Here is a 12,666-nt window from a genome sequence, read left to right on the forward strand (position 1 = left end):
CTCTGTACTTGAGTATTTTTTTTTCTTTTTCTGACGACTTTTGACTTGCACTCAAGTAAAAGTGCAGCTACTCGGATATCACTGCAATAAAAATTCACTTTGACTTTTACCTAAACAAACGAGACGAATCTGTACTTCTACCGCAGTCTATTTTAAACACCAATGTCTATACTTGTGTTTAAGTACAGAGTGTGACTACTTTTGCCACCTCATCCATTTTAAACAATGCGACCTTATGTAACTTTATTGCCATTGCAGTACCGTAAGTACAGGCCTACACAATGAGGTTTGCAGCTGTTAGGCCCATACAATAAAAAATGCACACATTGCATAAAGATCCATAGATTACAAATCAAAAAGTTCACTGAAATGAAGCAAATATTATGCGCACAGTATAAACGGTTTGACACATGAACACTGAACACATGAACACATCACTTTGGCATACTACATTGAAAACATATTTGTTATAATGAATTTGGTTCGGATTCAATACAGCATTAAAATGATGCCAACATACCACATTATCAACCTTATGTAACTTTATTGTCACTGCAATACAGCGCAGGGCCACAAATGTTGGTAAATGTAAGGATATTCTTCAGTATTACGACATTTCTATGTCGAACACACATCAGAGCAAACATCCATGGCATACATTTGAAATGCATGTGACTTGGCCAGTGGGGGTGGGGGGGGGGGGCAGTATAATACAGTCATGCAAACACACAAATATGAGTTTCACAAATAAGTGACTCAGTAAGGTGCGGTAATAAAAGTCTTTTTGCAAAGGATAAATAATATATGCCTGTGACTATTGTTATATTACCTGCGTGTGTTGCTGCACCGTTTATTTCAAATATCCGTAGCCACATAGACGCTATTGGTTAGCCACTCTATGGCGTTTTCATGTGTTAGCTTTAAGCTTGCAGATTTGAAGGCAAAGTTATGTGGTTGTTTTAAATACATGTATTTTTTGGTTTGTTTGTTTCATATTTAGTTTGACAGTAAACTTCAACTTGGATCTTTTTTTTGGGGGGAAGATTTGTTCACTATTTGCCAAACTGCTGCCTAAGTGGGGTCACTCGTATCTCGAGGCGCCACTGTAACTATCGCGAGAGCAATGACTGGCGTCCTCTTTTTACTTTTCGCTGGATGCAACACAACCAAAGAAGTTGATTATATCACCGGATCAACAAACTCTAATCTCGTTTGAGGGAATTACATGAGTCAACAGGTTGTTTTGTTTCGCTTGCTACACTGTTACTTTATTTTTTTTTAAACGATAAAGCTATTTTTTTTTTTTTTCAAAGAAAAGAATACATATCGTGATAAAACGGTACTGCACAGATGACAATATGAGCAAAGGCCCTAGGCGCACAAAGCCAAACGATTACTAAAGATGGCTGAATAATTGATTGTCCGGCGTGGGTACAATAACGAGCGTATCATGTAACGTGGGCACAGTTATGAAATGAGGGGAGAGATTATGGTAAGTAGGTTAGTGGAGCAACCCGGAGCCTCCCCATCCCCATCCCCCTCCCCACTCCCGCTCTCAGTCGCTCTCGCTTGCTCGCTGCGACCATATTACTGTATCTCAATTGAACAGCACTCGCTTCCACTTGTTGTTCCTCTCAAAGCACGTAGACCCGTGTTTACTTTCTGTAAAGCGGATAAAAACATTGGCAAATAAACGCGGGACGTTCCCCATTCTTGTTTTAGCAGCACAATGATGGGAAATGTGCAGTCTTGATTGTTTGTTTCTTGTATTCTATTCTCCCTCCAGCCGTGTAAACTTCCACTTCCTCCCATTTAGGGTGCTCATGTTTCCTTCCCTGAGCTTCATCTGCCACGCCGCTCGGATTATATTGTGTCCCTCGGCGTGTCTACGAAGCAGCCACGCATCCATCCGCTCTTGACTGCCGGTCATGTCACTCACCCCCTGACCCTCCATCTTATGTAACCATGGCGATGCCCAAATTAGAGCACGGAGACAAGACACGCAGATTAAGGCCCTTTGCGCCACTTCCACTTTTAACCCAGTGCTTGGAAGCACGGGTGACTCTCGATGCCCAGGGGCTCTATATGCAAGAAGGCCCACCACTGAGGCCCTCCCCAAAACAAAAACCGGGACGATGGCTAATATCTTAGCCAATATTTTTACATACACAACCATTTTTTCGTTCATCTACAAGACCTGGCACATTTGTGTTAATTAAAAGTGGCCGTTGAGCACAAACGTTTGCCCACCCGTGGTCTAGGGGGTTTCCAGTTGTGTCATTGAAGTGGGCCACGATCAGCCGTCTCTCGGGACCCCCCTCGACCCGGGGCCCGAAGCGATTGCCTGTGTTGCCTAACATGTTATGCTGTCTCTGGTGGGAAGTAACAAAGTACATATACTTTGTTACTGTACTTAAGTATATTTTCTTATCGGTATCGATACTGCACTTTGCTTGAATATTTAGTTTTATGGTGGCCTTTTACTTTTATGACCTACATTTAAAAACAGATACCTGTACTTTATACTCCTTACTTATTGATTAATTGACAGTAACAATTACTGTCTTTTTATTTTTAAAATGTTTTTAAAGGATCTGTATTTCTACTCAAGTGCAGCGTGTGAGTACTTTTGTCACCTGTGACGATATCCAAATTAAAGCATGTGAAACAAGGCAGGTCAGGCAGAAAAAGGCCCTTTGTGCCATGTTCATGACCTCCACTTTTATCACACGTTATTGATCGTACGCGATGTGCTCCCGCATGCTCAATGCACATTTGACCAGGGGAAACCGGTGTATGTAAATCCTGCTATAGCAAGAGGATTATTTTGGGATCCAAGCACCCATAATCCTCTCTTCTCTCCCTCATCCTGCTGAAAGCTCTCTCCCCTTCTCCTCTTTCCGATGCCCGCTAAGATCCCTCTCTCACTCTTTCACTCGGATTTTTCCATATCTTGTAATCTGGTTTGTCCCTGAGTTTCACCTGCCCAAAGGTTCACATCAATAGGTCAGTGTGCGTTTCCTCCTGGCGGTTGTCATCGCAGCCATGTACACAAACACAGAATTACCGTAATTTCTCATGTATAATGCGCAATTTCCCCCCCCAAAATTGTCAAAAGTCAATAGTGTGCATTATACACAGGTATAGGGGCAAATGGAAAAAAACGTTCACATTTGAGAAATGTATGCCGCCATCTAATGGTTATGAAAAAGCTGTACACTTTCATTGCAAAATCCCACTGCCACCTAGAGGTTATATGAAAGGTGTACACTTTCATTCTAATATGCCACCGCCACCTAGTGGATACAAAAAAGGTGTAGCCTACATTTTCATTCCAATATGAAATGAATCATGACATATGAATCATGACATATGACTGCATATATGTACAGTTGTGCTCATAAGTTTAGATACCCTGGCAGAATTTGTGAAATATTATTTAATTTTTTTTGTAAGTATGACTGATGACTGAACAACAACCACCCTTAATTTCTTTATGGTTATGTTTTGTTTAATGATAATGCTTTTCTGAAATGCTTGGCCGTTTAATTTGAATCCCATTAAAATAAAATTAAATGTGTTTCCCCTGGTCCTTCATATTTTCTTTAAAGAATTGTACACATCTTACAAATTCTGCCTGGGTAATCAAACATTTGATGAGAACCACTGATCAAATGCATTTTACTTGCAAAATGAACAATGTCTCGTAAAAAGACAGGACTTTGCCGGTTTATTGCCACGGGGCTTCACCACATCTACTCAGACCTTGGCCCTCATATACTATGTAAAGCGATCTGTTGCTATGTCACAGAGACACGCACACACTAGCGGCGGTTGTCAAGGTAAAACTGTCTCGCATGTCCCATATTTCGCATCTGCTCTCTCCTGCTGTTGACCTCTGTTGCCTGATTTTGCCACTCGTTGCCCCCCCCCCCATGAAGAGGACACATGCAGGGAAGGCGACTGTAAATGTGACACATCCTCTGAGCTAAACCAACTAACAAGCCCTTGAGCTCACTTGCAACCGCGCGGGAGTGCCTCAGCAACTGTTGCTACCGGAGAGAAACAAAAGTATGACCTTCCACATGCAGCCGTGTTGTTTATTTGCCATATTTAAATGACCGGGCATCCAATTAAAGATGTCTGTCCTGCTTAACCAAACAGCCCCTCCGCGTCCGTCTCATTCCTTCGTCGGTGTGGTGACAAGGCCCCTGATGTAAGTAGAGAGGAATGAACATTAATCTACTCTGGGACTCAAAATAGATTACGGCAGAGATTAGGCTTGTGAGATGGGTAAACAAAAACAAAAAAAAGAAAAGCGCCTTAGAGGAATATTAAATAAGAGTGGAAGGAGACATGCTGCCTCCTGTGACTCATGTCTATCTCAGCAGAGTAGAATTACTCATATGAGCTCATCTTGTCCGAGCCACACAAAACGATGCCTTTTTCTGCTATTTGCCACGGCCGATAATTCATCCAAGTGACAAATTTGTGGTCAGCTGACTATAAACACGCAAAGGTGATTACCTTGTTTTATATGCATCCCATCTGCTGTTTTCCCCCTTCATTGTTCATCAAGGATGCCCTTATGTCTATGACGCATGCTCTCATAACTGTCATCATTCCTTCGCCAAGTTCATGAAACAAAGAGAGAGAGAAAGCGACAGTCTTGGTCACGAATAACAACACAAAGCAATGGAAGGATTTTCATATTAAGCCCTTACGTCAACGTTTCGACGTGACATTATCATCGCCCTTAAATCCGCACATGTTTCTGTATTATAGCCTACTGCTTTTCTGTTCGGCTACGGGAGAGGAGACATGCCGAACAAAGACTAATGGAAATGTGTAAGCAATAACACCGCTGGGTCACAAGGTCTGAGCATATCCAGTGTGTGCAGACCGTGGTACGGTAATTCAATGCAGACTCTTGTACGTACAAGCAGCCGCGTGACCAATTGACAGTGCCGAACGAGGAATACAAAAACAGCATGGCAGCAGCAGTTTGTACTGTTTGTGTATCCAGTGCGAGCGTGTAGATGCAAGGCAGTGATAAAAGGGCCCTCACACCCCTTTTTTTTTTTTTAAATCATAAGGATCCTGTAAAAGTAATACAGAGATGTGTTCCTGAATAATGTACATGTTTGAAGATAATTGCTGAAACGTGCAAAGACTGAGAACCATGTAGTACTCAACTGTGGAGATATACTCTTTTTCAGAATTTTAGAGTGCCTCGTTGTCAGCCATGAGTGCATGCACATCACCATGAGGGTGGAATTTTAGCACATTTAGCGGACACACCCGCAGCATCAGAGTGGAAACAAGGGCTTGACCTTTCACGATTTTTCAAGCCTCATTTTATATACTTTCCGATTTTTTTAGGGAATATTTTCAAATTTGGCACTGTTGTTAACAACTCTTCTCTGTGATGTGTCAAATTCAGAAGACATATGTTTTCACTTTACAGGGGCTTTTAAATGATCATCAAACTTTGACACTTTAGTTCAAATTGAAGTTGAAATTGGTTAGTGCGGATGGGAATCAGTGGTCTCGGATTGCATCCATGCATTTTCCGTAGGCCTTGCATTCATTTGGGCGACATGTGAGCGGAGCTAAACTCAGTAGACTTTAGGCCAAAACGGTGTACGCCCTGGACCAGTTGCCTGCCAATCGCGGGATGATTGCAGATCATTTGTGTTCATTCTCTAGTCAGAGCATGTCAAAGTTCAAGAAGAAGAAAAAAATAAATAAATAAATCACCCAAAATGGTTACTTCAACCTATAACGGCTGACTTCCCGTTCAACTTTAGGCATGGGTCCTTGAGACTTTTTTCGTACACCCTGTTCTTCACGGCGACACATTAAACTTTGCTATCATGTTATGGTCGACGAACAAAACAAGGATGAAAATAAAAATTTTGCCACTCCTATCCGTCTAATGTACATGGTTCCAATTTGGCAGCAATTGGAAAACATATGGCAAAAAGTTCATTTTTTAAGGACCTTTGTATATGACCTGAAAAACGGCAGACATTCAGTGTCCTTTTTCTGTGTCTTTTTTTTTCTTTCATTATCCAAGGCTGAAAGTCTGATGTGGATGAATTGGTTTCAATCTAATTTATGGACCATCATGAGCAAAGTCATTAACCATGCAGAAGTTATAAAAGTACATTAACGAAGAACAGGAAACTGTCTGGACGATCTGGACAGCTTAAATGAAGTTGGGAGTGCTTTGGCCTACTTGCACCTCACCACTGCTTGATTTATTGATTGTTTCAGTTCAACTAGTGTGCAGTGCAAACAAAGACATCGACTATTGGATGTTCAGCTACTAACCTAGGCTACAAAGCCCTCATTCGAAACCCTCACCCTTTCTTCAAACCCTAACCCATTTGAATCCCTAACCCTGGCTTGAAGAACCAATTTGAAATTCTAACCTTTTCTTGAAACCCCGATCCTGCCTTGAAACCTTACTTTGAAACATTAACCCAGGCTTGAACCCTTACTTGAAACCACACAAGCACGATGAGAACATGCAAACCCCAAGCAGGAAGGCCAAAGCCCGGATGTGAACCCCAACCTCACAATTGTGAGGCAGACGTGCTAACCACTAGTCCACATGTTTTTCTGTCTCCTACTGCACTTCAGCGCCAGTTTGAGAAGCTAAATGGCCATCACTGCTTCAACGGGTAGCTCAATTTCTGATACTCATGGCAAGGTCCTGTCACATATGAGGCAGTGATAATTGAGGTCTATGAAGTGACATTTTTAAAAAAATTATTATTAGTTTTTGAATCATACGAAAAAACACCACAGAAACAATGTTCATCTTTCAGACTGACACGCACAAAGAAGCAGACACAGGTTAACACAATTTTAAAAAGGTTCCTATATGTTGAACACAAACAAGCAGAAGGACAAAACGATGATCCTGAAAGCAGATCTGATCTTTGCAGCTCTTGCTTCCATGACAACGGCCGTGCAGGATCCCTGACCCCGCGGCTCGTCTGCTATGAATCATCAGGCCGGAGCGTGCGGTAACGTCCACAAAAGTACACTTCGCATTTGTGCGTCCAAACACATCAACAGGCACCAGTGGAGGGAAGCAACAAATACTTTGTCGCTGTCGATTTTTCAAGTTACTGTATCTGTGCTTTACTTGAGTCTCTATTTTTTCCAAATTCTTTTTTACTTTTGCTCCCTGCATGTGAAAAGCTTGAAAACTGATCTGTAGATATGTACGTTCTACTCCTTGCTTTATCCAAGTAGGATCGTTACTGTTTTCAACCTCCTCGGATGAAAACATGTTTAAAAAAAAAAAAAAAAAGGTTGCATGTCAGACTACTGCAATAAAATCTTGTATTCCGATACCACCGCATCCCGTTTTTTACGATCACTGGGCTTTATCTTGTCAACTCAAATGCGACTGGGGAAAAATGTGTGTTGGTGGTCACCGGTGGTCAGGACAGGAGAGGACGTTCGTTTAAGGCTTGCTTGAGGTATGTTCGCGTACTTTTAATACGATACGGCTTGCAAGCAGGCAACAAAAACCTTATGTAGCCTAGCAAGCCAGTGCTAGCACTGACGGTTGGACGTAAACATGCCGCCGTTCTGTCGAATCATGCTCAAAAGGTTCGGTGTGGTTGAAGTCATTTAATTAAAAATAAAGTAATTGAATTCCAGTAAGTTAGCAGCCATTATTTCTGTCATGTAATGTTGGTTTGACCTGACTGATTAGAATACACGATCTGACGAGAGCAGCGATTTCCAACCTTTATGGAGCCAAGGAACATATTACACAATAGAAAAATCTCATGGAAACACCAACAAACAAAAATGTCACAAAAAGTGAACATACAGTAATTACTGTATGTTCTTCCTGCCATCTAATAGAAGACCATTTATCATTTGTTCTGTCTGTCACTATGCCCCACTCGCATAAATAGAGGAACAAAGATACATTATTTATTGTAAATAAAAAAAGTTGGAGCAATTAAGTACACAAGTATATACAGTAAATGAACAGGTCACGAACAGGCTAACCATTATGTTTTGCCCAATTACTCAAAGACCCCCGACCAAACATTTTATTCATACCTGCGAGAAAATGCCTTCCACAAATCCAATGATAGAGGTTTTGTGCGGAGTACGTCCCTTTAGAAGTGGCTACTATGCTAATAGGCGCTCTTGCACACTATTTGCGATATCCAACTGACAAAACAATTTGGCATTGTTGCATTTTCTTGACAAACATAAAAAGGTCTATTTAGCGAGGTAGTAAAGTCAACCGTGGTTCAGAGCTTGATCGACTGAGATCTCGGGGACTTAACTGCAACAAAATGGAGGAACGTGACCCAGGGAGCATTAACCATGATGACACATCAGATTGGGAAAATGGAGGATTATTTAATGAATGATATGTTTTCAGCGAGAAGAATGATTCATGGTGAACGCATTGTGTCTTGTGCCAGCCTAAAAACCACTAGCTTCTGACATTCACTCATTTTTACTTTTAGCACTGATTCAACTCCTTCACTTAATAAAGGAGATGAAACAGTGCTTCTATACTTTGAGTGTGTGCTAACCCTCATTTGAAACCCTAACCCTGCCTCTAAAGCCCAATTTCAAACCCAGAGGGAAGCTTGAAGCCTTACTTTGAAACCCCCACGCAAAAATCCTTATCTCCTGTTAGAAACCCTAACCCTGGTTTGAAATCCTACTTTGAAACCCTAACTTGTAACCTAACCCTGACTTTAAGCCATGACCCTGATTTGAAACCGTAACCATGGCTTGAAACTTTCATTTGAAACCCTAACGTTTATTAGAAACACCAACACGGTCTTGAGACCCTAACCCTTGCTTGAAACACTGATATTACACCATAACCCTTTTTTTGAAAGCCTAACCCAGGTTTGAAACCTTCATTTGAAACCTTAACCTTTGTTAGAAAACTAACTTTGGCTTGTAACCTTGATTAGAAAACCTAACACTGGATTAAAAACAAGACTTCAACGCCTAACTCTTAAAAACCCTAACCCTTTTTGGAAACCCTAACGCTCCAACCCTGGCTTGAAACCTTACTTTAAACCCTGACCCTTGTTTCAAACCCTTACCATGGCTTGAAACCCTACTTTGAAAGCCAAACAAAATACTAGAAACAACTCATTTGATAAAGGAGTGCTACACTACAACAATAGCAATTAAAAAAAAACATTTAAAAATCAAAACCAGTCTTGCAATGAAACGCTGCAGTTACAGACAAGGCGCGCGCACACACACACACACACACACACACACAAACACACACACACACACACACGGACGCTTGCGTATCGTCCACCGTCATGCTGTTGAGGATTTATCATCCGAGATGAATCAACATGATAGACTGCATCTGACCTAGTTAGCTCAGCAGGACCTACGCAATGTACGCAGGCAGGTAGCAGCTAGCAGCTAGCCAACAAACGCCATCATGACAGCATACTCGCATGCACGATGTCACATTGCTAAAATACGCATGTGATCAAATCACAATTGTTTCGTTCTGTGGAATAAATGCGCGGCTGGCTGAGTAGTACTCACACTCTGTACTTAAGTAAAAGTACAAATACTTGTGTGAAACAGAAATAGACTGGTAAAAGTAGAAAGTACTGATTCAAATTCTTTACATCGAGTAAAAAAAAAAAAAAAAAACTGAATACAGATTCTGAAATGTACTAAAGTACAAAACTAAAAACAATGGTTCTTACTGTCAATTGTGTACAGTTGTGATAACTTGGCACAATGAAAAAAAAAATGCACACAAAAAAAGTTTGAAAGCAAAAATCCACAAGTTAGGTTTGTAATTGCTTATAGATGCAATAAGAGGGCAGCAAAGAACTTGTTTTCATTGCATTAAAAAAAAAAAAAGAAAGAAAATAAACTCAGACGCATGATTTTAGAATCCAAAAACTGGTGTTTTTTTGTTTTTGTTTTTGTTTTCCCCCACATTGGGTCGTCATCCACAGAGGTTGAAAAAAGTTGAGCCTATTTTGTCAAGGTTAGGAGTACAAAGTACAGATATCTTTTCAAATATAGGGAGTCAAAGTACAAAGTCGTCAGAAAACTAAATCCTCAGGTAAAGTACAGGTATCTGAAAAAAAACCTACTTAAGTGCAATAATGAAGTATTTGTGTTTCCTTAAATCCCACCACTGGATAAAAGCAAAAATGTTCTGTGCCGCTCTGGGCGTAAGTGGCACTCTTGAGACCAGTGGATTATTTTGCCATTATTTGGATTTGGAAACATTATGCCTCTTCACAGCAGGCATGCGCGTTTTGCTTGAGCGTCTGCTTCTTGCCTCTATTAGACTCGTGTGCTTTTGAGGAATTTTTGGACACGGGTCGACAGCTCAACAGGGGAAACCACGATCCTTGATACCGGCAAGTGTGAGCACACGTCGGCTCCTTACGTAATGGCGAAAACAAGCTGACACACGGTGGAATGTCCGGATCCTATTCAAGTGGCCTCTCAGCGATTGGGTCTGTCTCATTTTAGTTATATAGTCGAATTCATTCTGTGACCACGCTCGTGCACCCGAAGCAAGTAATCATACCCGTGAGACCAACAAGCTCCATGGACCTTGGAAAACAATTGTTGACAAAGGCAATGATTTCTGGTACAAACTTTGACAGCTGTCCAGTACAAAAAACAACAACAACAACAACAAAAACATTATAGAGCTATCGCAACTGATTGCATAAAGTAAGCAACGCTGGAACAACAACCCTGTGGTGCTCCATTACTCTTCTGGGAAGTTGTTATTCAGATTCAGCCCTAAAACAAGCTAGGAGTGATGCCCCCTAGTGAAAGCCACCTTAAACTACAGGGCTCGGCCGGGATTTGAAACTCGAAGACAATTGTTGGCAAAAGGGAAAAGAATGTGGTACAAACTGATGTAGGTGCACAGAACAAACACACAGCATTATGGAATTATAACACCTGAGTTTAACAGCACTAACAACAACCCTGCTGTGCTCCATAACTATTTGGGGTTTTCACAATCCAGAAAAGCCAAATACCCTCGGCAAGCCTGAACTTAAACTATAAGGCTCATCCAGGCTTTGCACCCAGGGCCTCTCACACCTCAACTGAAAACCATACATCTCGACCAACAAGACACATGAGAATAATTGCAGACAAGAGGCTAACATATCTGGCACAAATCGTCACCGCCCCGAAATAAAACCCCAACACACACAACAGTATGGTGCCATCACAACCAAGACTATCAGCACTAACTACAACCGTGTTCAGAGAAGCCAAGTCCCCTATGGAAGGGCAACGTAAAGTACGCACCCAAAGCGGGAATCATGCCCCTGCCAGGGGTGTCAAGCTCATTTTTGTCGCAGGCCACATTTTCGTCACCGTTTCCCTCAGAGGGCCGTTGACTGTGGAACCATATAAATGTTTAGTCGCCTCATAATATTATTACATACACACAACAAATTGATGGATACCTAGTTTTGAAATCAGAAGTCAAGGATAATAGTTTGTTCAACTATTGTTCAAGTTACTGTAAACAGAAAATGCTTGCAATGTCTCAACGATACTATTTATTGTTATTATTTTATGAGAATTTGAGCAAGAATCATGGAAGTTGACAAATGATTCGCTTTCGCCGGCCACATGAAATGACTTGGTGGACCAGATTTGGCCCCCGGGCCTTGAGTTTAACACCCGTGCCCAAGACCAACGAGCTCAGCTGACCTCTGAGGAAGATTTTGGACAAAAGGCAAAGATTGAAGGTGCAAACCAGTCATGCAGCACCACGGACAAACACAAAACTGATTGTATCAGAACCAACAACAACCCTGTGGCGCTCCATTACTGTTCTGATGTTTCATGATCCAGATTAAGCCTCAAAACAACCAAGTAGCCGTCCCCTAGAAAAAGCCCACCTTCAAGTTACAGGGCTCATCCGGGATCTGAACCCGGGACCTCTCGCACCCGAAGCGAGAGTCCTACCTACCCCTAGACCAACGAGCCTCCTGCAGTCCTCCAAAGGTCGCCGTTCTGGGGTCACGTTTCGAGCAATAAGCTAGGCGCAATGCAATACCGCCAAAGCAAAACACAGTAAAAATGGACTTTACACTCACACGAATATCACAGTTTGAACAGCAATTATACTTTATAAAACCAGTGGATTTCTTTAGATTCGATTGTATCATGTTTTATTATGTTTTTATCCAATAAAGTACTATTTTCCTTGATTAAAAACACAAAAAGGTGTGTGTGCTGGGAAAATGAAAAGTTCATTTCAATGGGGAAAACTGATTTGAAATACACGTAAATTGAATAATCAGCTCGGTCACGTAATGAATTTAACTTCATTCAAGTTAAGGTAATACTGAATGACAAAACCACATTTTGGAGCTATTTTTTGCAATTCTGGAGAATGTTGCTAATACTGTATCTGAATTCAAAACAAGAGGGAATTACTGTCATCTAATTTAGAGCTAAAACAAATGAAATGAAAAATAGTACTTCATTATTTTTTGTAATGAAATGATTCAATTGACTTTTTTTTTTTTTTTAAACTAACGTGACAGTCGGGGAGCGGCAGCAGCTGTTTTCCGTTCCGTGTGTCTGGAGACAATGACTTCAAGTTGAAAGAATTCCAATCTG

The 12,666-nt window shown here is 41.2% G+C and overlaps 1 non-coding gene across 1 annotated transcript; it reads right to left on the minus strand.

Moving 5' to 3' along the window:
* Positions 1 to 11,951: 11,951 nt before the first annotated feature.
* Positions 11,952 to 12,027, minus strand: trnap-cgg (transfer RNA proline (anticodon CGG)). Its single transcript has one exon. It is a non-coding gene; the product is annotated as a tRNA-Pro (tRNA).
* Between the last annotated feature and the right edge of the window lie 639 nt (positions 12,028 to 12,666).

The sequence above is a fragment of the Phycodurus eques genome, chromosome 8 (genome assembly GCF_024500275.1).
Source record: "Phycodurus eques isolate BA_2022a chromosome 8, UOR_Pequ_1.1, whole genome shotgun sequence".
NCBI classification, from domain to species: domain Eukaryota; kingdom Metazoa; phylum Chordata; class Actinopteri; order Syngnathiformes; family Syngnathidae; genus Phycodurus; species Phycodurus eques.